The sequence below is a fragment of the Erinaceus europaeus genome, chromosome 20 (genome assembly GCF_950295315.1).
Source record: "Erinaceus europaeus chromosome 20, mEriEur2.1, whole genome shotgun sequence".
NCBI classification, from domain to species: Eukaryota; Metazoa; Chordata; class Mammalia; order Eulipotyphla; family Erinaceidae; genus Erinaceus; species Erinaceus europaeus.
In genome coordinates, this window is record NC_080181.1 from 11,754,978 (window position 1) to 11,780,801 (window position 25,824).

The 25,824-nt window shown below is 43.8% G+C and overlaps 1 long non-coding RNA gene across 1 annotated transcript in view; it reads left to right on the plus strand.

Annotated features, from left to right (window-relative positions):
* The window catches only part of LOC132534982 (uncharacterized), a 185,296-nt gene that overhangs the window by 19,490 nt on the left and 139,982 nt on the right, over positions 1-25,824 (plus strand). Inside the window, exon 2 of the long non-coding RNA XR_009546745.1 lies at positions 2,267-2,335. This is a non-coding gene — a long non-coding RNA (uncharacterized LOC132534982). The remainder of the gene's footprint in view (positions 1-2,266; positions 2,336-25,824) is intronic.

The following is a 25,824-nucleotide window of genomic DNA, read 5'->3' on the forward strand; positions in this document are numbered from 1 at the left end:
ATTTGTAGTGCTGGCACTGAGCCCCAGCTATGACCCTGGAGGGAAAAAAAGAAAAAGAAAAAAATGTATTTCCTGAATCCTTCTGAGCAAAGAGGGAATATGTTTCTTAATTTTTTTCCATGTGTCCTTTTCTCTTGCTTTACAATCTATATAGATAACTAGACAAAAAAATCTAATTCTGTATTGCCATCTATTCGGATACTGTTATGGCATAGCATTGTGTTTTTCGTTCATGTAAACAAAACATTATCCGTCTTAGGTTCTTTGTCTGGAAGCCTCGTTCATTCACTTCACTTGAGATCAGTACCCACTGAGTGACTTCCCATGTCAAGCACGGCTGTAGAGGCTTAGGAAGAGGCATGGCCGGACAGAGTCCTGCCCTCCCGGTGTCTACATTCTAGCAAAGGGAGTATGCGCGTGATACACATGCTGCATGTTTTGGTAGATAGAGGTCATTCAGTGGGCAAGATCCCTGCAAATTGCTAACCCAGCTACAAGACTGATTCCATTTACTGGTCTATCAGAAAGGAACACGATTCTCACAGAGATCAAGATGTGATTCAATTTCAAAGTTGTTCGTCTTCTTACTGGCATAGCCATTGAATCACTCATCCAAATCTAACTCCAACTCAAATGGCTTGGGGTTCACTTTATGCTTCTCAACATGTATATAGAAATGGTTTATGCTTTTGTATTCAGGAAGGCTGAAGACAAAAAAGAAAACCCCACTTTCTGTCCTATGAATGAAACAGTTTAAGGGGGCCACGAGGTAGCACAGCGGGATAAGCACACATGGCTCAAAGTGTGCAATGACCGGAGCGAGGATCCTGGCTCAGGCCCCCGGCTCTCCACCTGCAGGGGGGGGAGGTCGCTTCACAGGCGGTGAAGCAGGTCTGCAGGTGTCTCTGTCTTTCTCTCCCCTTCTCAGTCTTCCCGTCTTGATTTTTCTCTGTCCTATCCAACAACAATGAAAGCAATGAAAACAATAATAATAACAACAGTGATAAACAACAAGGGCAACAAAAGGAGAAAAAAATAGCCTCCAGGAGCAGTGCATTTGTGGTGCAGGCACTGAATCCCAGCAATACCTCTGGAGGCAAAAAAGGAGGGGGAGGGGGAGGGGGAAAGGGAGGAGGAGGAGGAGGAGGAAGAGGAAGAGGAAGAAGAAGAAGAAGAAGAAGAAGAAGAGGAGGAGGAGAAACAGTTTTTCCAATTCCTGAAAGGTTTTTTTTTTTCTCCAGGATTATTGCACTGGGGCTTGGTGCCTGTACTCTGAATCCACTGCTCCTGGAGGCCAATTTTCCCATTGTTGTTCCCCTGGTGGTTGTTGTTATTGTTATTGCTGTTGTTGCTATTGGATAGGACAGAGAGAAATTGAGAGAGGAGGGGAAGGCAGAGAGGGAAAGAAAGACACCTGCAGACCTGCCTCACCGCTTGTGAAGAGACTCCCCTGCAGGTGGGGAGCTGGGGGCTCGAGCTGGGGTCCTTATGCTGGTTCCTATGTACTTTGAGCCATCTGTGCTTAATCTGCAGTGCTACCACCCGCCCCCCACCCCCGCCAGAAAGTTTTAATACAGTTTCTTTCAAAGTTGTGTTTGAAACTCAGGTATTGTTCTGACTGATTTAAAAGGGGGAGGGGGGTTGCTGGACGGTGGCATAGCTGGTAGAGCACACACATTACAGTGTGTAAGGTCCTGGGTTCAAGTTATTGGTCCCTGTAGGGGGGATGCTTTGGGAGTGGTGAAGCAGGTCTATAGGTGTCTATCTCTATTTTCTATTTCTTAAGTCAGGAAGTGTGCACAGAAACCAAATATATAGTTCTTATTGTCACACTGTGGCAGTGTTTGATGATTTCTTACTGCACAAGGTCTGGCTTGTTCCTTTGGTTGAATGCAGAGGGCTAAAGTCCCGGAGAGAAAGAGGACAAAGCAGCCAACCAACCTGAAGGCGGCTCTCCCTCCACCTTTGGTCCACTCATCTCAGGAGCCTGTGACTCCCCTGAGATTCCCCAAACCCAAGCAACTGTCATCAGCCACAACCCCCCAGATGCCTGGGGGAGCATTTTCTTTCGTGGAGCAGTCTTGTTCTGAGATTGCGGCGAGTTCTTCCCACACACTCACTGAATGGCTGCTGCCCCCAAGGAAGTGCTGAATCACCCAAAGCTTCATAGAACTCTACCAACACCTCATTCTTGCTTAGTTTCCTTTGGGGAGTGTGTGTAAACCTTCTTTTTGTTGATTTAGAACAATTCTTTTTTTCCCCCCAGCAGACATGTCTTTGGAAAAGATTTGAGATGAGCCAGTAACTTTGGCCTCTTGACTTCTACTCCCCGTATGTGAGTATAATTTATATTCTATTATGTGTGGTTAAAGTGTATTTCCCCCAGTTTCTGTGGAAGAGCTGCCTTGTTTGATCTTTGAAATACTGCAATTCTCTTAGAATTTACTGTGGAAAAACCTGATGACACTTTCGTGCTTCTTGTAAAATTCATCTGTGGGGTAATTTTACAGTGTGTCCCCCCTTGAATGTTTTAAAGAGCTCAATTCTCTCTCTTTGCAGAGCATTCTAGCAGCTGTGTCTCATTTCCTTTGCAAGGGCATTGGAATAAATTGCTATTTTGGAAGCTGCTGGCATATGGGATAATTGTACAGAGCATTTTACAGTTTGCCCGGTGCTTTCCTATTATTTCCATCTAGTTGTCTCTCACAGAAGCCCAGGACACTTTTTTTTTTTTTAAGAAAGAAATGGAGATACTAAAATAATAGCATCAGCCTGGCAGGACAATGTACCTCACTTTGAAAGCAATGAACAGATTAAAATCTCTTTCTTCTCCCTTTTTGATACCGGTAATCTACCAGAGAGCCTGATTCTTTCTGACCTAGAGAGGTAGATCAACAGCTGACCCAGCACCTGTGCCTCTCAGCAGTGAGTGGTCTAGCATGTCTGGAAAACGCTTGAGTGACTGAATCTTGGGAACTATGCTAAAGAGCTCCTTTCTTTTCATTAAGTGATATTAATTTTCATTAAGTGATACATTGGTGGCTGGCAAGATAGCTCACCTGGATAGTGTACCTGGTTTGTCATGTGTGCAACCCAACTCCAGTCCTGGCCCCTGCCGCACTCCTGGGAGAAACTTTGGTGCTGTGGTCTATTTCCATCTCTCTCTCTCTGTCTCTCTCTCTGACAAAAGTAGGCTTGGAGTAGTTAAGACCCAGCGAAGACAAAGGAATGGGAGATATATTGAAATATTATATGACTAAAAGCACTGATTTGGGGTCAGGCAGCTTGTGTTTAAATTCAGACTCCAGATTTATCAGCTATGTGATATTCACTGAGTCAGTAAAACTTTCTCAGCCTCACTCTAGTTTCTACAGTTAATTATTGGGTTGTTGGAAAAGTCATGATGCGTTTTTGCATAGAAGAACATAGGAAAGGACTTCATGACTATCCTGACAGCCCAGTAGTCTCTACTTCATTGCTAATGAAGTCTATGTGAAGTCTCCCAATGCTTCACTCAAGTATATTTCCAGGAGATGCCAGCTGTTACCCTTCTGCAGCTCAGAAAGTGACCACTTGGTCATTTTTCCCAAGGTTCATTTGAGTTGACTTGTTTCATTAAATGGCACATGTGTTCAAGCTAAGACCAGCAACATAGTTGATGTTCTTGGAGATAGTAGGTGGGATAGACACCATTTACTCTAGCATGCCTGTGGTCATTAAGGGCTGTGATATTATAACCTCCCATCCCCTCTGCTGTCCTGTTCTTTTTGCGAGAGTGGCGTGGGATAGCAACAGAGGCCCCATTCACTAGTGCTCACAGTATTTCAACCTTATATTTTTGGAAGGGCCGCAAAATGAAAGTGAAAGATGACTTTTTTAAATAGCTCCAGGTGAAAGCTAGGTAGAACAAAAATAGCAGGGGTCAGACTGCTTGCCAGTGTGCTCCTCTTGGTCTGTTGAAGTCTGTTCCAGGGCCGGGTGGTGGCGCACTGGGTTGAGCGCACATGCTACAATGTGCAAGTACCCAGGTTCGAGCTCCTGGTCCCCACCTGCAGGGGGAAAGTGTTGCAAGTGGTGAAGCAATGCTGCAGGTGTCTCTCTGTCTCTCTGCCTTTCCTCTTGATTTCTGTCTACATCCAGTAAATAAATAAAGATTAAAAAATTAAATTAAAAAAACTAAGTCACACAATTGCTTTTGGTTTGCTGGGAAATATGGTCAAAGTACTTTTCTTTTGTCTGTCTCAGTTTCCCCAGATACAGGTGTGAACTCTAATACCCATAGGATGGTCAACTTGCTTTCCATTTGTCTGGAACTTCCTTATGGCCAAGTGCCATGTCCTGCCAACCTCTGAGACAAGTACTGAGGGCTGTTCACTATCAGTACCTGCCTCTCGCCTTCCTGTGCTCACATCTAGGGCAGGGCTTCAGAGAATATGGCAGCTCAGTTCTGTACCTCTGAAGGTTCAGGAATTCACTAACAGTGCTTTTGGCTATTGAAAGAAGAACACGATATTGTAGCAATATAATTGTTGTTGTTGTTGTTGTTCTTTTGCCTCCAGTCGCTGGGGCTCGGCACCAGCACTACAGCCTCACCACTTCTGATGGACCTCCCCCCCTTTTTATTCAGTAGGGCAGAGAGAAATTGAGAGAGGAGGGGGAGATAGAGAGAGGGAAAGAAAGATACCTGCAGACCTATTTTCCCTCTTGTGACCCCCTGCAGGTGGAGAGCAGGGGCTCAAACCCAGATCCTTGCATGAATCCTTGTGCATAGTACTATGTGTGCTTAACCGGGTATCTCACTGCCTGGCCCCCTTATTTCTTAAATAAAAACAGAACACCTTAATTCTTGATGCTTCATCTTACACTTAACCACTAATGTTTGTGATGTGCTTGCGCAAAGAGTACAACTCTTCCATGCTTACTTGTAACTGAAAGTGCACACGAGGCCGGGTGGTGGCGCATCTGGTTGAGCACATGTGTTATAATGCCCAAACACCCAGGTTCAAGCCCCCCGTCCCCAGTTGCAGGGGGAAAGCTTCACGAGTGGTGAAGCAGTACTGCAAGTCTCTCCCCCCCCTCCTCCTTTCCCTCAATTTCTAGTTGTCTCTATCCAATAAATAAGTAAAGATTAAAAAAAATAGGGAGTTGGGCGGTAGCACAGTGGGTTAAGCGCACGTGGCACGGAGCGCAAGGACCAGCGTAAGGATCCCTGTTCAAGCCCCCGGCTCCCCACCTGCAGAGGAGTCGCCTCACAAGCGGTGAAGCAGGTCTGCAGGTGTCTATCTTTCTCTCCTCCTCTCTGTCTTCCCCTCCTCTCTCCATTTTTCTCTGTCCTACCCAACAATGATGACATCAATAACAACAACAGTAATAACTACAACAATACAACAAAGGCAACAAATGGCAATAAATAAAATAAATAAATATTTTTTAAAATAAAGTACACGCAAGCATATATGTTCGTAACCAAACGTGTTCACATTATGATGAAGAGAAGTCGCATTGGAGGTAGCTCATTTGAAACATCTTTACTTCCTAAAAAGTTCACTTGGCACTCAAGACACAGTTTTTAAAGGATAATTCATAATAAGTTGATTGATGGTTTATCTTAGAAAACTAAAGGAAAATAAGAAGGTGACACAACTGACCATAAACTCAGTAAACATCAAATGATTTTGAGTCCAGTAGCTGCAGATAAAGGATAATCAGTAACCAAAGGATAATCAGTTTAGTTTTCTTTCATATAAAGATGGTGCATGAGTAGAACTTAGAAATATGCACGTAAACATTTCTTGTAAACTGAAGTCTTTCAGTTGAGTTCTATGTGTGGATTACCTAGAGGCATCCAATTAGAACTCAAGCTCATATGAAAGCTACTGGTGCCAAGGTGAGTATTCCAATGGATGTGAAGAACAAGAAAGGCACTACATATGTGGAATAGACCAACAGAAACTTCAAAACAAGCAAGTTTAGTAGTCTTACTTAGTTGCTTAGATTAATAGAGGTAATATTTTAGAAGTGAGACTTTTAAGCTTTACAGCATATTTTCTGCTAAACTTTCAAAGTGAACATATCCTCTGAGGAAATGGTCAGATACGTTTTCGTGATCTGCTCAATGGACTGCTATGGCCTTGGGTGCCTGGCAAACATTCAGTGAAACTTTGCTGGCTGATACAGAATGTTATTTGGAGGCATGGGTAGATATGGGTAGTGGTTATGCCAAGAGATCCTCATGCCTAAGGCTCCAAAGTCCCAGGTTCAATCCCCTACACCACCATAAGCCAGAGGCTGAGCAGTGCTCTGGTAAAAAGAAGAAGGAGAAGAAGAATATTGTTTGTATAAATAATTATTCCAAATAACGTTATGAAACTAGCATGAGAAGGACATACCCAACTTCTCCTCAAGGAATTGAGGACTTTATCTCTCACACAGAATCAAAATGCCCATTTGACAGCAAGGCTGAAAGTTGTTGGAATTATTGCTGCTTCTATTTCCCTGGACAGAGGAGTAATTACTTTAGATTCAAAGGCCTTTTTTCTGCCTTCTTTTGGGGTATGCTATTACAGGAAGAAGCCCTCGTACTGTTTCTATATTCAAGAGTGGAAGCATATAGTAGAGAGCCACTTGCTTAAGGTCACTGTTTGAAATCTCCCCAGATATTTGTGAATACTAGTGTCTCTAAATAATGTCACCCCTTTCTAGTTTAGCAGATCCTCTCCTCCCTCTGTTCTGACTTCATTGTTACCTCAGCTCCACTTCTCCACAGACAATTTTGTTTCTTTCTATCACTCTCAAATAGTATTTTATTGGGAGTCGGGTGGTAGTGCAGCGGGTTAAGTGCACGTGGTGCAAAGTGCAAGGACTGGTGTAAGGATCCCAGTTGGAACCCCTGGCTCCCCACCTGCAGTGGAGTCGCTTCACAGGTGGTGAAGCAGGTCTGCAGGTGTCTGTCTTTCTCTCCCCGCCTCTGTCTTCCCCTCCTCTCTCCATTTCTCTCTGTCCTATTTCACAACGTCGACAAGAACAATAATAACTACAACAACAATGAAAAACAACAAGGGCAGTAGAAAGGCAAAATAAATAAATATAAAAAATAGTATTTTATTTGCCTCAGACAACATACATAAACCCCCTTTCCAAAGTCTCAAATCAAAGGAATCCACTGTATTACGAAGTGCTACAAGGGCCTTTCCTGCATTTCTCTTCAGGCCCACAGCTTTTGACATAGTGATGTGCATTGCTCTGGGCTTGGGCTGAATTCTCTCAGGTTTCAGTAGTGTGAGTCAAGACTGTGCTTTGTGGCTAATTTAGCCAACAGTAAAAGCAGCTGAAACTTGTGAGGGTAGACATAAAGCTGGAGCGAAGTGAGGTCAAAGCTTGAACAGACACTCCATGAAGACAGATTGCCTGTGACTCTGAGGGCACCTTCCCTTGACAGCAGTGACGCAGTCAGAAAGTAGAAAAATGACAGTCTCCTTTGAGGGGGCATGTCAGGGCACAAATATTTTTCAGAGTTCAGCCCCACTGAGACGAAATCTGCTTGCTATTTATCCAGCCCTCTTCCTTTTAAATCTTCATTACCCTTGGCTCAGCTAGGTGCTGAAATTTATGTACCAGCGACAGGTGATTCTTATGTAAGAATGGAATCTTGGGTGTGATAAATTCTGTCTTGAAAAATCTCAGCTCAGTGGTTGCAGATGGCGGTGTCATGATGGTAGAGTCAGAAAGTGGTGTCCTACTGGGCTGTGGGCTGTCTGTGAATTGGCTACTCTATTCAGAACTGTCTGAGGCAACACCTTGAACCTCAAGGTCATGACCAAGGGGCAACAGCCCAACAGTACTGTTGACATTCATTTCAGCAACATTTCTTCCTCCTCCCATAGCCTCTGCTGTTGGCGCATTCCCATTCATACATCCAACAAGGATAAGGCTGTAGCCTGTGTTGTTTGCTCTGTGCACCACCAAGAGCACCTGTTAGAGGGGAATTTCGTGCTTGCAAATAATTGCTGACTCTATAAAATTTGTACCAGCCTGCGTCATTTGGCTAAGGAGACATTTTCATCCATGCTTTCCCTACCAGGCCCCAAAACTTCCTGAATGCCAGACCTTAGCTTTATCTTTGAGGAGTCTGCAATTCCCCTGGCTTGCACACGCATAGCTGAAAAACAATGTGGACATATACACCTTTTTCTATGGAAAGCACCAACAGCTTCCATAAAGTTGTTGTAACAAGTAGTGAGTATATAGGAGATAAAGGGAATATTCTGAACCATCCTTGTTCTCTTTCACTAGATTTCCCAAATTGAACTTGAGATTGAAATTGGTCAGAGGTTAGCAATATAAGGCAAGGTTTGGTGTCAGACCCTGGCTCTGAATTTCCTGACCCTGTGAGCTTCAACATGTTACTCCTCTATGTCTCAAGTCCTTATCTAGATAATGGATAATTAAAGAAATATCACCTTTTGCATCTTATTACTGGGGTGTTAACTACTTACAAATCCTCTGATATACTAGGTGCTTGAGAATTAGTAGCTAGTAAAGGGAGGGATCACTTAGAAGTCATGTCTCTGGAGCATGTGGGATGATGTCCCAAGCCACGTTGTCTTGTCTCCTGCTGCATTTTTTTGGATTTTGTATTGCTTTTGTTTGTTTATTGAGCCATTAACTGTCATCTCAGGCTTCATAAGTATCACTGTAATGTTTTACCTGCCACTCTTGAGAGATGTCATATTCCCACCCTGTAGCCCATTGTTTCTGGGGAAAAGCAACACTAACTACCACTGGACTGTTGGTGTCCTATTTTGCAAGTGTTCCCTCTTTTGAAATGTGGGAAAGATATATTTTAGTAATTTAAAGCTTCTTCAAAAGGCATCCTTTCAGCTAGAAGGGTTTTTTTCTTACTTTCCTTTACTTATGCTTTATTTCCTAGCTTAGAATAAGTATTAACAGACATTTGCTGAACGAATACGATGAAACTGTAGAAGAAAGTGCAAACATCTAAGAGTAAAGGGCTTATGCACAAAAATAGTAGTTATCTTCCAAGCTCCTCTTTTGTCCACTCCTATTGCCCATTCTCTTTTCTCCAAAGACTACAAACGTGACTTGCTTTAGAAACTATGAAAATGGGTTACCTAAGGACACTCATCAACTAGGATTCGAGGATGACATGATCCAATCTCAGTCTCTCTCTCTCTTTTTTTAGAATCAATAGTTTCACGTAAGTATACAATCATCCTAAATGAGGAACCCCATTTTTTTAGATTAGAGGTGATAGTTTTGTGAGATGAACCAAATATTTTTGGATACACTCAAATTAAAAAAAAAAGTTGTGTTTATGAAAATACCATGAAAACTCAATGTAATGTACTGTAAAAGCATGACTCCGAATTACCTATGAGATCTGTCATCTTCATTGCATTGTTAATTACGACTCACAGAATATAGTAACCCCTTCCATATATGCATTGCAAATGTTCTAGCTCATTACCTTATCCGCAGAAGTTACTTAGCAAATATTTGTTGGGTGGGTTTATATTATTATTAACTGTCTCTTTATTGGGGGGATTAATGGTTTACAGTCAACAGTAAAATACAATAGTTTACACATGTGTAACATTTCTCCGTTTTCCACATAACGGTTCAACCCCACTAGGTCCTCCTCTGCCATCATGTTCCAGGACCTGAGCCCTCCCCTCACCTCAGAGTCTTTGACTTTGGTGTAGTTCACCAACTCCAGTCCAAGTTCTGCCTTGTGTTTTCTTATTTTTCAGCTGTTTCTATTATTATTATTAGTGATTCAATAATGATTGCCAAGACTGTGGGACAAGGGTGGGGGTAAAATGCATGCAGTTCCCACCCCCAGAGTGCCATATCCCATCCCCTCCCTCAGTAGGTTCCCTCCCTATTCTTTACCCTTCTGGGATTATGGACCAAAGTTCTCTATGGGGTGTAGAGGGTCAGAGGTCTGGTTTCTGTAATTGCTCCTTCAGTGGACATGGGTGTTTGCAGGTCAGTCCATATCCCCAAGTCTATCTCTACCTTTCCCTAGTGGGGCAGGGCTCTGGGGAGGTGAGGTTCCAGGACAGCTTGCCGCATCATCTCCAGTCTGAATTTTGTCAACAAAAAGACTGCTGAAGGGAAAAGAAAAATCACCTAAAACTCACCAATTTACAACTGTGAGTCTCCATTGCTATTGCCCCTTGAGGCTTTATATGATTTTTATGATAATATACATAGCATTATATTATCTTGACAGAGAAAACAAAACACTCCATCTAATGTTTATGAACATAATGCTCAAGAATCTTAGCTGGCTGATAGACCATTAGAAGAAAATGCCTTCTATACATTTTCTATGACAAGTAGAGAATTTAGGGAACAAGGCTTCTGAGGGAGCCGAGGTGAGTATATCTGGATTGCCATGCAGTTTGCTAACAGTTGAGTTTGGCAATAACACCCATTCAGAATGGAATCCACAGCTATCTCAGGTATGTCCACCCTCCCTACATTCACTCAAGCTTATCTGTCCAGTTGGGAGTAACATACCTAATGACAGTGGCACCAGACTGCCTGACTGAGAGCTGAGATCAAGGAGGGTCAGCAGCATGACCTAGCAGAGGTCTTCAGAGTCTCTTGTCCTGGTGGGAGGACTCACCTGAGAACGAGTCAAGGGGAAGGTAGCTGTGTGGGTAGGACAACTGCTTTTATCAGCCAGAGTTCTCACGAGACATATCTGAACTTGGTAAGTCGGCATCATGAAGTGCAGTTTCTGTAGGAGAACCTTAACAGTAAGGAGGCCACAAGAACGGAAGGCCATGACACAAAGAGGCCCACTCCCCAGCAGATCATTGTCTTGCTTCTTTCCTTTCTTGCTGCTCAAAGCCCTGCATTTATTTGAATTACTCAGTACGTGGTGTTATCTCGCATGTGTGTTTCCCACATCTTACTGCTCTTTACTCTTCCCGTCTTACAACAATGTAGGTCCTCAGCTTGCATTTTTGTTAAGAAATGATAAAGATAAATAAGCATTTGTTGAGCAGTAGTTGATGTTAGGTCATTTTGTTTACTCTCCAACTCAACATGTTCCAGGTAAGAAACACCAAGTAATATCCTCAGAACCCCCACCTAAGTGGTGATAGCATTGGGCTTGAATCTATTACCGTGGACATTTCTATTTGCTTCTCCCCGTGGCAGATAGACAATCCTGAGAAAGTGAGTAAAGTACATGCTAAGTAAACATGAAATGAACATGATGAGAAAGAGTTGGAAGATTTATTTTCTTGCCCCCTCGCACTCCTTCACTGGAAAGCCCAATGCAGAGAGGCACTCATTTGTAATATCCACATGTGTAAGCCTAACAGGCATGTGGAGCTCAGGGTTGCTGACTGTGCTTCTGGTATTGGGTAGGCCTGTATACACTAGAAAGGGATGGGTAAGTCCCAGATCATGTTATATATGGCACCCAGCTGGAGTACCTAGGCTTTCATCTTACCTGCCTTGAGGTTCAGAGTAATTGCACTTGAGTTTCAACTTACTCTGAGCCAATATGGTCATTCATTTATGGGTCTCTTTTTCAGGAGGTTTTATTTAGTGTTTGTGTGTACATCTATTTGATAATTTTTCAAGAGCTTTTCATCCTCATCCTCTCCCTCTATAACTCTTCTCTACTGAATGCCAGGCATAAGTCAACAGATATCTCTGTGAGAACAGAGAAACAGAGGTCTGCCAGCTCCCAGCACTTGTTAAAACATACTTAAAAAGTTCCTAGGCAGGTGCCAAGATCAAAGAGGCCAAGGCCACACTTAGGCTCAAGCTTTCAAGACTCTTAAACTTGAGTCATTCAAATGGGAATATTAGGATTTCTTGGCTGACTGCATGTAACTGTCATTGCACATAGAGATGTCTGGTGGCGATATCAGTGATTTCCATTAATTTGTCTTTACAAAGAGCTCTTTGCTGAAAAGGCAGATGGATTGAGTATTCTTTAGCCTTTGCTTCTCTGTCCTTGTCGCTCGCTGTTCAGCTACTGTCTTCTTCTCACTTCTTCTGCATGTAAGGCCAACTCACATGCAATCACCTGTATGCCCTTCACCCTTCCCTTTCAAGTGGACATGCATGTAAGCCTGTCTCTCCACTCAGCTCTAATGCAGGTCACTGGTGCCACACATCATGGTTCTAACAAATTGGGCCATCAGAGTCATTTCTTTCTTGTTTGTTTCGTTTTTTGTTTATTTTTAGGGGACTTCACTGCTCTGGGCTGACTTAAAAAATAGAGAGACGGAGGCAGAGGGAGAGACCACAGCCCCGAAGATTTCTTCAGTGTAATAGGGGCCAGGCACAAATATGGGTCACACACATGGCAAAGAAGCACACTATCCAAGTGAGCTATTTTCACAGGTCCTCAACAGGATGTGTTGAGTGGATGCAAGATCGAGTGACTGTGTCTGTCCACCAGGATTAATGCTGGGACTCAGGGCCCACACAATGACTCCACCCCTCCCAGTGCCATTTTTCCTTTTTTCTTCCTATTTTACTAGGTAGGACAGAGAGAAATTGAGGAGAGGAAGCAGAGAAGGAGAAAAAGAGACACCTAAAGACCTGATTCGTCACTCATGAAGTTCTCCCCTTGTGGGTGGGGAGCGGGATCTCAAATCTCAGACCTTGCACATGATGATGTGTGTGCTCAACCAGGTGTGCCTGCCTGACCCCTCTTTAGTGATTTTTTTTTTTAATCTGCATGTTCATGTCTTTGAAAGATTGGGTTTTTTCTTTGGAAAATCATTCATTCAGACTGCTTCTTTGCTGTCCTCAGGCAGTATTTATTGAGAATCTGTTTGCCAGCATGAGTGAGACATGCTTCCTTCTCCCATGAAAGGCCCAGAGTGGCTGTGCTATCCTGTTGATTCTGAGTCAGGCAGCCATATTTGACGAGCCACCGCCCACCCTTGAAGTGGCTGTTTGTGGGAAGAGGGAGAGAAGTGGGACATCACCCCCCCCCCAGACTCTCACAGCTTAAAGGTGTTGAACAAGTAAGTGCATTAAGTATATAACATGTCTAACAGTAGGAAACGGTAAGATGTAATAGAAATGACAGGAGATTCTTATAAAGTCAAAACAATAAGATTACTTTGCCCCTACCAGTAGGAAATCTCCCTGACTCTTTCAGCTAGTATATAATTTATTTAGCAAAATCTAAACCAAAACAAGATATTTTCTCTACCCAGTAGTATGTTCAGCTCTTTGCTTGGACCTGAGCAAGTAGCATTGAGCAAGAAAGGGAAGTAATGTGCTTCTAGGGTGGCACAAGCCAAGACAGTGGGCTGCCTCAGATCTGAAAAAGAGACTGAGAGGAAGGAATGAGGTGGTGCAGAGAAGGGTTGGGGCGGAAGGGGGGACTGAGGATACTTACTCAGTCCTGTCTCTACAATATAAGGCAGAGAAGACAAAGATGCATTGACTTCAGAGACTTTCGCTGAGGTTGATTTTTCTCAAGAATTAGAAGCATTTCTTGGTGACAGAGAAATCCCTTTTTGTCCACTGCGGTATCACTTTGTTGAGAGGATGTTGAGTCCCAGGACTGTTGTCATAAGCATACAGTTCCACACTTCTCTAAGGTAGGTGTCACTACATCTCACCCTCCATCAAGCCATCACCCAAAGATTCATTGGAGAGAACAGAGCACTAGTTAGCTCTGGCATATAGTGGTGCCTGGGATTGAACCTGGGACCTTTGGCATATAGGTACTATTTATCTAGCCTGGTATCACTTTTCTGGAGACTGACAGGGTTTAATTTTCTTTTGGGTTTTGCCTTCTTAAAATCTTTGAGTTTGGGGGCCAGGAAGTGGCATACACATGTGGCATGTACATCCATAGGGCCTGCGCAAGGATCCAGGTTCAAGCCCTACCTCCCCAGGGAGGATACTTGATGAGCAGTGAAGCAGGTCTGCAAATGTCTGTCTTTCTCTTTCCCTATTTTTCTTCCCCTCCTTTCTCAATTCCTCTCCGTCCTATCCAAAAAAATGGAAAAAATGGCCACCAGGAGCAGTGGATTCATAGTGTCAGCACCAAGCCTCAGCAATTTTCCTAGAGGAAAAAAAAAAAAAGGAAAGAAAAAAGTCTTTGCATTTGATTGGAGTTGTTACCATGTGCCATTTCTTGGCCTGCTAAACATAGAACATACTAGAGAGTCCCTCTTCAACTCCACCATCTGTGCTCTTGGCTTTTAATTTCCGTGAGAATGACTGGCCAGGACATAGTCTTCCTACTCCAGTTATACGCAAGGTCAGAGAGAGATACTGTTGACCTTCTTCCATCATTTCCCCCTACTATTGTTTCAGTGTCTGTTCCCACTTCTTCTTACCATCTTCCTTTTTCTTATGTGTGTGTATTTGTTATATTATTCCTTATAGTAATTGTTATTTTACTATATTTTAATTATAGCAGATACATTAAGATACAGTGTGTACTCAGCTGAAAGTACCACTGCCTGACCCAAAATATATTAAAGTATAAAAGTTATATATTTGAATCTGAGCCAGTGCTCACAGAATATCATTAGTAGCTGGTTTTAGTAACTAAAGAATATAAAAAGCAAAGGCAGATGACAGCTTCTGAGTTTGAGAAGTTTCCAAATGAGAGCCCAGGGGCCAAGACAACTCTAACCAGGCTGATGAGTCCATTCAGTGTGGCTTGCATTCAGGCCTACCCAAAGGAGCATGGGAGATCTAACTCTTTCTCTGTAAAAGGAACCAAATTCTGGAAAAGTTAGTGAGCTGCCCAAAGTCAGGCGAGAAAGTAGAACAGTATCTGGAAGTGAATTATCATCTGTTCGTTCATAAAGCAAAGACTGTTACAACACAGATTCCTAAATCATAAGCCCACGGACTCTGTGTGCAGATAGGGTGGAGCCCCTGAATCTGTATGACTGATAAGCCTCCTGGGTCACTTAGCAGCTGGTGGTCCTGAGACCACACTTTAAGAACTAATCTGGACCCAAGACCTCATGCCTGTTAGCCCAATTTGTCCCCAAAGGACTCTTGCTGCCTCCCTACATTAACACAGCATTCCAAACAGTACAATCATACTCTGTGATTCACATTAGTGCTCTTATTTCCTGACTCAACAATTAATTGCCGATTGCATCATTCTCTGCTCTGAGTGGTTTTCTTTCACTCGGTCAATTAGCCCCTGTGATGTTCCAGGGACTGGGCCAGGAGTTTGAGATACAAAGATTAAAACAGAGCTAACCCCACCTCCAAGAAGCCCAGACCACAGCAGCAAGTATTTCCTGAATGCTTATCTAGATATGCTCCACATATTTATTTCACTCACTCATCCTACTCCTTATCTTAGAAAAGTGTGTGCATAGAAACAACAACGTAACTTGAACTTTCACATGTGTGTGTACTGAGCCATACACATTATCTACAACTTGTTCTTCATACTTCGCGTGTCTTAGAAGTATTTCTGTGGGGCCAGGTGGTGGCACACCTGGTTGAGTGCATGTTACAGTGTTTAAGGACCCGGGTTCAAGCCCCTGGGTCCCCAATTGCAGGAGGAAAGCTTCACTTGCTCTGTCTCTCTCCTCACTGTCTCCTGCTTCCTCTCAATTTCTGGCTATCTCTATCCAATAAATAGAGAAAGAAAATAAAAAATGTTTAGAAAATACTTCCTCTTTAAAAATAAAAGTATTTCTTTGTCAGTTCTTCCTTTGCATATGTCTAGCCTTTATAATTGTTAGAGTCACTTCCAAGATTGATATGCAGTGGTGTGTTTGGCCAATCCCAGATTGACAAAGATTAACTTGTTTACATTTTTCTCCTGCTGCAAATAGTGCTGTGATGAATCCCAGAGTCAATATTGTTATCCTTGTTTTACAGATGAGGAGATAGAGGAAAGTTTATTACTTTTGTCCAAAGTCTCACAGTGTTAAAACTTTATTTGAAATTGATGTCTATCTTAAAAACTCCACAATTACTTTCTTTTCATCTATTATGCTTTGGAATTGTTGCAGTAGAATGAGGGCAAGTGCTGTGCCAGATGAACCCTACAGGACCACCATTTGACTGCTAGTGGATCTGGCACAGTGACAGTCCATATAAACTGGTCTTCTTCTGGGCAGCAAGGAGAAAGGCTCTCTAGCAAAGAGGCTTATAGGTTTATTGTAGATTGCTCAGTCACACTGGTTCACCCCTACTAGCTGAAACTTGGAATATAAACAAGTGGGGAGATTCAGGAGACAAAGATGTGATTTGCACCATAGTGTGTGTGTTGGGGGGGGGGGGTAGAGTAGAAACTGAGCACAGTATAAATGAATACCTACCTGACTGGTGGCTCTCTGCAGAGCCTCGAAGTTAAGTGGGTTATTATCTCTATGGAATGGTGATGTATCATATCCTCTTAATAGCTCAGTTTCTTCCTCTGAAATGAAGACATTGCTATCTAGTCCATTCCTACTTGACAGGGATGTTGTAAGACTTGGTTAATTTCTGTAAATGTTTTGAGCTTCTCCAAGGTGTGTTCTGTAAATAGAAGGTACTAATAGCAGTCTTCAGCACTGAAACATAACTGAATTGAACGGTAGTCATTTTCTGAGAGGGAAACACAAATGCTGTAAAGCACAGAGCCCATGTTGAGTCTATCACAGGGACCTGCCTTTGAAGGCAGCCTGGTCTCTTGCTGATATCATGACAACTTGGACTCTGATTTCAAGTGAGAAACTGCTGGCGACTAGCTGGATTTTCTGCCGTTTATTTTTCTGGCTGATTACTATGATTAAGAGCCCATCTGGCACAGTCCATTTGTGAGGTACAAGTGTGCAGGAGAGAGAGCCTCTAGTAAAGGCAGAGATCTAGCAGAGAAAGAAAAGAAGACCAAAAACTGCCATCTTGCCCTCAGCAAGACATTTAAGTAGAAATTTCATACTATTATAATTCGTAAAACCGATAGGCCAGATGTTGTAAGAAAGGCAATTTGACAACAAGTGTTTTCTCCATCTTGAGGATATTACATTAGCATGTGGAGGATCTGGTGAGGCCTTTGCTGTGGATCTAGAGTGAACTTGGCCATACTCAGGAGAAAAGGGCTCTGACTTTACCCACACTACTAACGCCTCCACCTGCAAACTCATGGGAGTTGTGCATTGGCTGGGGAGACACACAGCCCCACTCCCACACAGGCTGGGGATGCTCTTGTAGGATGGGTGGGACCCTGGAGCTCACACTCTCCAAAGTGTGAGCGTATCCCTTCAAAGAATGCTCTGGACAGGGGATGGAGGAAGCCATACATTCAGTCTCTTCATGGCCCCTTCTGCATAATTTCCATCCAGAATTTATCCACAGGCTAGTCAATTTCTCCCTCTTTCATTTTAAATATATCAACATCTATTGTTTAATTAGTGATTTAATACTGATTTAGAAAACTAAGAGATAAGAGGTATAATTCCACACCTTTCCCACCACCAAAGTCCTGTGCCCCTATTCCTTCCAGTGGAAACTGCAGTAGTTCTCCCAAGATCACAGGTGTGGGTTGACTGTTATATATGTATATTTGCCCCCTTTTTTTCCCTATGGTCCTGTCTTCCTTTCTAAGTCACAACTATACCAATTGCTACTTCTGAGTTTCCTTCCTTTTTTCCCTCTTCTTTCTCTGGGTCTTCATGGAATTGGAGTTTAGGGCCTTCTGGCCATCTTCCCCCGAACACTCCCCCCACCCATTCTGGGAGGATGGACCATAATTCTTTATAGCATGTAGAAGGTGGGAGTTCTGGCTTCTGTAATGGCTTTTCCACTGACCATGGGCATTGGCAGGTCAACTCATACCCCTAACCTGTTTCTTTTCTTCTTTTTTTTTTTTTTCCCTTTCTTTTTCTTTTTCTTATTCTTTTTTTCAGAGCACTACTCAGCTCTGGCTTATGGTGGTGTTAGTGATTGAACCTGGGACGTTGGAGCCTCATGCATGAGAGTCTTTTTGCATAATCATTATGCTGTCTACCCCTGCTCCCTAGCCTATTTCTGCTTTTCCCTAGTGAGATAGGGTGCTGGAGAGGTGAGGTTCCAAGACACATTGGTGAGGTCGTCTGCCCAAGGAAGTCAGAATAGAATCATAGTGGCATCTGCAACTTGGTGCCTGAAAGGCAGTAAGATGTAAAGCAAGACAAAACAATAAAAGTAAGCAATAAACAGGAACCAAAAAGTAGAAATAGAGCAGATGATAATAGGTATCTTAGGGAAGAAGCTGGGAAGTCTGTTTTAGGTATGTTCCTAGGGACTTTTGACTTTAGTAATTATTGTTAGTCTACCATGCAGGTGGACTAAAAATATTGCTTGAGAAGCAAGTCACTCTCTTAAACTCTAGTAGGACTTACAGATGGGTGGAAAACAAGGCTAGGATGCTCAACTGAGCTCCCAGATGGAATTTCTTGTGATTTCCTGTTGCCCAGAGGATTCTATGTAAACCTGTTACAGACAGAGTTTTTCTTATATTTAACTTCTGAATTCTAGTCAGGCTTCCCCTTTGGGAGGTCAAGCCTGAAAGTCTTCTTGAAAATTCCTACCTCAAAAGTAAGGGCTCCTAACTCCTGTGGTCATTCTTGTCTGCTGGGAGTCCTGGGTCCACAAGGAAAACTCATCAGTGACTTGATCTGAATCCTTTTCTGTATGCACACAAATCACTAAGAAGTATCTGGCAGCCCTCGCCTTCCTGCCTGTCTACCAAACGTCTTGTGAGTAGAAGCAACAGAGAAGCCATGCCCACCTGTGACACATGTCCCATGGTGCAGGATGGATGGCTCTGTAGTCCTCTAACTTCAGGAGCACCATTGAGCCCCATCTGCTTTGCTCAGTCAGACTTGCATTGAGGGTCTCCGTTCAGTAGTTAGATGTCCTCCATCTTATGGCTGTTATGCTGAGCAAGACCCTGTCTCTCAGGAAGGTAGATTTCATAGCCCATAAGTTTAGCAGAGAAAACTGTAGCCGATAGGAGAGATGTCTCAGCTACGGACCCCCATGGCCTTTGTTTCTGAAAAGCTTCTTATAGGGGCAGAAGTCACTTAGCTAAGCTTTAATTCACAGTAAGACCTTGTCTGCACTGGTGAAGCTTCCTTGGGACCTCAGTCTTTCTGATAAACTCTGTCTGTGACTGCATGTCCCGAATGAAAAGCAGTTCTATTGGTTTTAGAACAGCCACCATGGCTGTCTACCTTTCAGCAGGAGAAGCTTGGCAGAGCCAGTGGTGGGCAGAATACCCATTCAGTGTCTTCCTCCTGCCCCTGTTCGCCCTCATGCAGCAGCAAGCCCCTTCCAAGCTTCTTGGGAGAACTTGAAGTGCCAGCCTGGCCCAGCTGCATTTCCAAGAGAGAGAGAGGTCTTTCCTATGAAATGTGTTATCTCAACTGAATTCTAAGGAGAAATAGATCATGGATTCTATGTTCCTGGCTACACAGACATTTTTTTTTCTTCTTCAACAGGGACTGCCAGTTGTTCTACATCTCTGGTAGGGGAAGAAGGTGGGAATTATTGTTACTTTTTCTACCTTTGCTCCAGTAACTTAAGAGTACCTTCTGAAGATTTCATGAATAAAATTTCAAAAACCTATTTCACCTAAGATCAAAATAACCTGAGCTCCATCTTTACTAGCTTGAATGTCCAGAGATGATAGAATAACAATAATCCTTTCCAAGACTCCAGAAATTTATTATATAAAGGCTCTTCTACACTGTCTTGAGAGAGACAAAGAATTGCTGATACAGGAAGAAATGGAGGCCAGTCAGGAATGGCTAGTCCTGGATGTGTTTTTCATCCTCAAGCTCCTTCTCCCATGGCAGTGATAACTTACTAAGTGCTCATAAAACTCTTTCCTACTGAGATGAGACAGGATTTCAGAATTCTTCTTAATTTGTACTCAAGGCAACCCTCACCAGTCAGTTGGAGCTGGCCTAAGGGACGTACTTAAAAAACAGAAATGAAAGAGATGGCATCTTGAGTTCTTCATGGCATGATTAAAATGTTTCAGGAAGGGGTTTGGGGTAGTAATCTGTGGCTTTAGCCAGACTTTTCTGTTTACAAATCAGGACTCAACTTTCCACTTACAATCTTGTCTACCACCCCAAAAATATCACACCAAAAGAAATGGGAAATCTGATCCTGCTTTTATGAGCCATCAATGAGGTGATGTCTGGTCCATATTAAATGTCAGAAGTAAATTATTTATGTGAGATGAAAATACAGAGATGCGATTATATTATGGATATTAACCCTCCCCAAGAATAGCAGCCAAACCACCTTGACTGTCTCCTGAGGGATACTAGAACTTTCAGAATTACACTTTAATAGCCACTTGCCTTGGGAATATATAGAAAATATGTAAACAGTTTACATAAGACATTTTAAACCAGATGTTCTTTCTTTAGAACTTGAATTTGTCTTCTCTTTAGTCCTGCCCCATATGTGAGAACAAATAAAACTCACCGTTAACTTTGGGCAGTGATTAGATGGGCTTCAGTATAGGTCCAAACTCATAACTCCTTTTTGGAATTTTGGAATTAGGAGCCTGTACCTTATTCTCTCTTTTTGTTTTTTATTTTTTAATATTTTTATAATCTTTATTTGATAGAGATATCCATAAATTGAGAGGAGGAAGGAGATATAGAGGGAGTGATACAGAGAGACAAGTACAACACTGCTTTACCACTTGTGAAGCTTTCCCTCTGCAGGTGGGGACTAGGGGCTTAAACCCTGGTCCTTGCACATCATTGTAACGTGTGTGCTCAACCGGGTGTGCCACCGCCCCCACCCCTGTATCCTATTCTCTTGTCAGTCAAGAGCAGAGTCAGAGGCACACACAGTAGGGTTGGCCTAGTGTAGTTCCGGACACTGATATCAACCTTATTTGTAAGTTTTTTTTTTAATATTTATTTTACCTTTTGTTGCCCTTGTTTTACTGTTGTAGTTATAATTGTTGTTATTGATGTTGTCATTGTTGGATAGGACAGAGAGAAATGGAGAGAGGAGGGGAAGACAGAGAGGGGGAGAGAAAGATAGACACCTGCAGACCTGCTTCACCGCCTGTGAAGCGACTCCCCTGCAGGTGGGGAGCTGGGGGCTTGAACCAGGATCCTTACGCCGGTCCTTGTGCTTCGCCGCATGCGCACTTAACCCACTGCGCCATCGCCCGACTCCCTGATCTCTGGTGTTCATCTCCAATATGGACCTTTGACTGTTTCTATTTTGGGAAGTTACCCACGATGCAAGATGTGAGCCCATAAAGCATACGTGGCCAATGTTTCCTTATAGCTGGATTTATAGATGATGCCAAATGACTGACGAATAGGCAGCATTAGGGAAGAGGCAACTGGAAATTCCTTCAGCTTGACCTGTGACCTGCCACCAGCTAGGGAACGGAGGAGAATCTTAGTCCTGGTGCTGCTGCTGACATCATTGCAGTAGCTTTGGAAAGAGGATGCACTTTTTTTTTTTTTTAATTTCAGTGCTCCACCTCAGTGTGGGGTAATAATGCCAACTAGAGACTAGGAGACAATTATTGCGTGATATGTAAAGCATTTTGTAATCTGATGAAGAGGGCACAGGACTGGATTTCAGGGCGGAGTAAGAGCAGAACATCTGGCCAAATGTGAAAAAGATGTGACCTTTGACCCCGTGGCTAGAAGTGAGTGATCTAGAGGGCAAGTACTTAATTAAGCCTGTTTACATACATATGCATATATAGCCACATATCTGCGCATTTTAATAGGTACAGTGCACGTTGTATACACATATACACACACAGTCGTAAATACCTGCCCATTTGAAAAAATAGGCCCTGCAATGCTTGACGCTTTGAGGTGTGTCTGATCCGTGTTCGCATTTGCAGCCACTGTTAATGGGATCATCGTTCTTTCTGCATCTCAAAGAACAGACTCCTTGAAGATTTTTCCAGTGCTATGTGGAAAAAAATTTTTTTAATTTGCTTTTCCCCCCTTTTGTTGCCCTTGTTGTTTTATTGTTGTTGTAGTTATTGTTGTTGTTGATGTTGTCATTGTTGAACAGGACAGAGAGAAATGGAGAGAGATGGGGAAGACAGAGAGGGGGAGAGAAAGACAGACAGCTGCAGACCTGCTTCACCACCAGTGAAGCGACTCCCCTGCAGGTGGGGAGCTGGCTCGAACTGGGATCCTTATGATGGTTCTTGCACTTTGCGCCACGTGCGCTTAACCCACTGCACTACTGCACTACTTCCTGACCCCCCCCCCCCAAGAGGACTTTTTATGCATGCAGTGCAGTCTTTCTTTCAGGCTCGCCTGGCCATGTAGGTGATTTGCTCACTGGTGTCTTTCCTCTCACCACAAAGGATTGGCAGGCTTGGAGGAGAGGGCAGCTGGTGCTGTAATGACAGGTATCTAATATGGTTTCCTTTCTCTGGGGAATTTGAGAAAGCAGTAAGCCAACTTAGACAGAAACGTGTTTTGGTGACTAGAATCTAGATGGAAAAAAATGTTCCACGGCAGGGTGGGTTGTCCCATGATCCTGTGAACTGGTATATCCTCTCTGCTGGTGATATGTCCACTGGGGTGAAAGAGCCCTCTCATTCGCAACAAGCAGAGGCAACAAGCCAGCAGGAGACAATGCAGGACTCCTGGGGTTTGGGCTACTGAAGCTTCCTGGACAAATGAATAAAATGCAGGTGTCACCCCCCCCCCCCCGGCCAAGTAGGTCACTGGGTAATTGCCCCATTGCCTGCTGGGATAGGCCCACCCTGTTCTCCCTCAAGGTTCATTTTTCATTTTGGTTGAGTCATGGTAGCTTATGCCATAAACATCTGAGGATGTGCCATGTAGGGAAAAGGTCATAAAGAACTAAGAGAGTTGCCCTCCCCAACAGGCAGAGTCCCTCTGTAATGTTAGGCGTAGGCATGCAGGCCAAGTCCTCAGGCCCCTGTCTTTCTCTGAAAATGGTAGGAGAAAGATGTCCGTCCTGCTTGCTGAAGAGTTGCCTAGTTGCCTTATTATAACTGAAGCAGCACAGCTTTGAAGTGTGAAACCAAATAAAGGCTGGCGAAGAGAAGGGGATAGGTGGGAGCTGCAGTCTCCGTGAAGCCCGGGGAGACATGCCCATCCCAGTGTACTCATGCCAAAGCGTCCCCCCAGTCCCTTATCCCAAGGCTACCTCCAGAGGTATGACTGAAACAGTGGCAAGTTTGGTTGCCACCCCATGCTGGAGCTTTTCTGCTGTGGCTGGTGGCAAGGCGTGAAGTGAAGTTCTCCTTTTGGGGAAGGGCCTGAGCAGATACTCACTCCAACCATGTTGGAGTACATCTTGCTGTCTTGTTGATCCGACTGTGAGAGTAAGGCAGGGGACACACACCCCTACACACACACACACACACACACACACACACACACACACACACACACACACACACACACACACACACTCTCACACTCACACCATTCCATGCCACATCCCCCACCCCCAGCAATGATTTAGCTGTTTATCATCTACCCCCTCTCTGTCTTAGAAGAGATTTTCGAAATTCTAATACAGGAGTCTGGGAAAGGAAAATATTGGCTCCTACAGTACAAACACCTCTATCCTGAATGAAAACTCTAATGGCCCCTCACCCCCAAGTCAGATGTTGACACTTAGCAGCCACTGCTGAAGCTGTGTCACTCTGGGTGAGCTCCTCTGCTCCCCAGGCAAGCTGAGCTGGCAGAGAGCTGGGCAGGCTTGCTCTCCAGTCTCAGGAAGCACCCCTGTTTTGTGTCTAGAGGCTTATCTCTCTAGGAAAGCCTCCTGGGCAGTGAGCAGAGGATCAGGCTTCCTCTCTCGGGAGATGCATTTTGTCTGCAGAAGCTTCCCTCACCCCGATGGGCATCTGTGAGATTTAGGCACTGCTTACCTTTGCCACAGAGTGGAGGATTTTAGTGAGAGCAGTCTCTAGAGGCCTGGACCGTCCCCTGAGAAGGAACAGAGCCCACTACCCAGGGGACATCCCAGTGCTGCCTATCTGACCAGTGCTCTCCCCCGACCCAAAACAGGCTGCCCAGGCATTCTTTGTTCAACACCTATGTTTTAGAAATTCCAAATTTAGTTTTCTCACTCTCTCCCTCTAGGAGTCACACACATAAACACACACACACACACCACATCCTTTTAACTTGTTAAGTTTGAAAGATGATGATATATACAGCCAGTGTGCTTTGCCAGTCGGCACAGTGAAGGCCAAAATTAATGCACAAGTTGCTGCAGCATCACTGCAGAGCTGCGTGATCAGAATGCAAGATGGAGTACAGGGGGAAAGGCCAAGAAATATGTCTGTGCTTGGAGTTTACACAAGTCTCCTTAGCAACTTGTCTGAATTTATTTTTCCCTTAATGTGTGTGGGTTTCTTCCAAGCTCTGAGTGAAATGGCAACTGAGTTCCTAACAGTCCCTGATTTCTCTTCTCCTGGGCAAAATGGTTTCAGTTGGCTGGCCAGCCTCTCTGTCTCTTATAGGCAGCTCCCTCCCCCATTGAGGTAGTTCTGAGCCTTATCATTGTGACTCTGTGGACTGCTGGGAGGTTTCCAGAAATCCACATCTCCACAGGGGAATGATCGAGCCAGCTCCTGATGGTCACAGCTGTGCAGATTTCTGCTGCAGCCTCGCTGCTCCCGGCACAACAGGCTCTGGGGTGTGGCACGCGTTGCAGTGTGCCAGCTCTCCTGCCCGAGCGCAGCAGAGCTCCCTCCTCTAAAATGTCTTCTTTTCTGTCTGCCTCCATCCCTTTCTTTCTCTCATCAGCCCCCCACACATATCACCTATCCAGGTACAACACACACACACACACACACACACACACACACACACACACACACACACACACACACACGGCCCTGCAATTCTAACTAGAAGATTAGCATGAAGCTGTTGGGGGGGGGGGATCACTTCTAGGAATCCATTATGTTGGATTTGATTTAACTGAGCTTGCTTCAGGGGAGACAGCCGCAAACACCATAGTGCTTTTACCTAAAGCTGCTCGATCTTGAAATAGCTCTAGGGAAGTACAGTCCTGCCTTGTTGAAGCTGATGTTGAATGTAAATATTAACATTTCTCGCTTCTTGCCTCTTCCCCTTTTGGAGTAAGGGGAGAAACCTTGCCAAAAAAACATTAAGGTTTGATTTTGGCTCCTTTACACACAGATGTTGCTTGTCATTCTGTCGTTAGACAGGCACCAGGTTGGACCAAGCCGCACTGTGTGTGTGTGTGTGTGTACGTACACACAAGGGGAAAAGAGAGAAGAAGAATGTGCTAGGGTTGGTAGAGGATTGAAAAGTAAAAACCAATAGATTTTGAAAAAAGTTGAGAATAAGAAGTAGGTAATACAGATTAACACCTTTTTTTCTTTTTAACACTTGAATTTGAAAGAGACTATGTAATACCATACTCTCTGTGGCTCGTCACCGTCATTCCGGAGGAAGAGAGAAAGATGGAAATGAGCAGACATGGAGAGGAAAGCCAGCCTCTCCAGGCCCTGTGGCAGGCAGAGGGCAGTTTCAGCTGAGCGTAGTCTCCTGCGTTTGCTGCTGCTTGCAAGTAGCTTTGTGGATATTCTGTCTTCCTCTCTTTTTAATTTCTTATTTATTTTCCCATTTACTTATGTGTTTATTTATTTATTGCCACTAGAGTGCTGGAGCTTAGTGCTTGCACAAGGAATCCATCACTCCTGGAGACCTCTTATTTGTTTATTTATTTATTTATTTTGATAGAGACAGAAATTGAAAGGGTAGGCAGGGACATTTAAAGAGCACAAGCACAAAAGCACAAGCCTCACTGCTCTCAAAGCTTCCC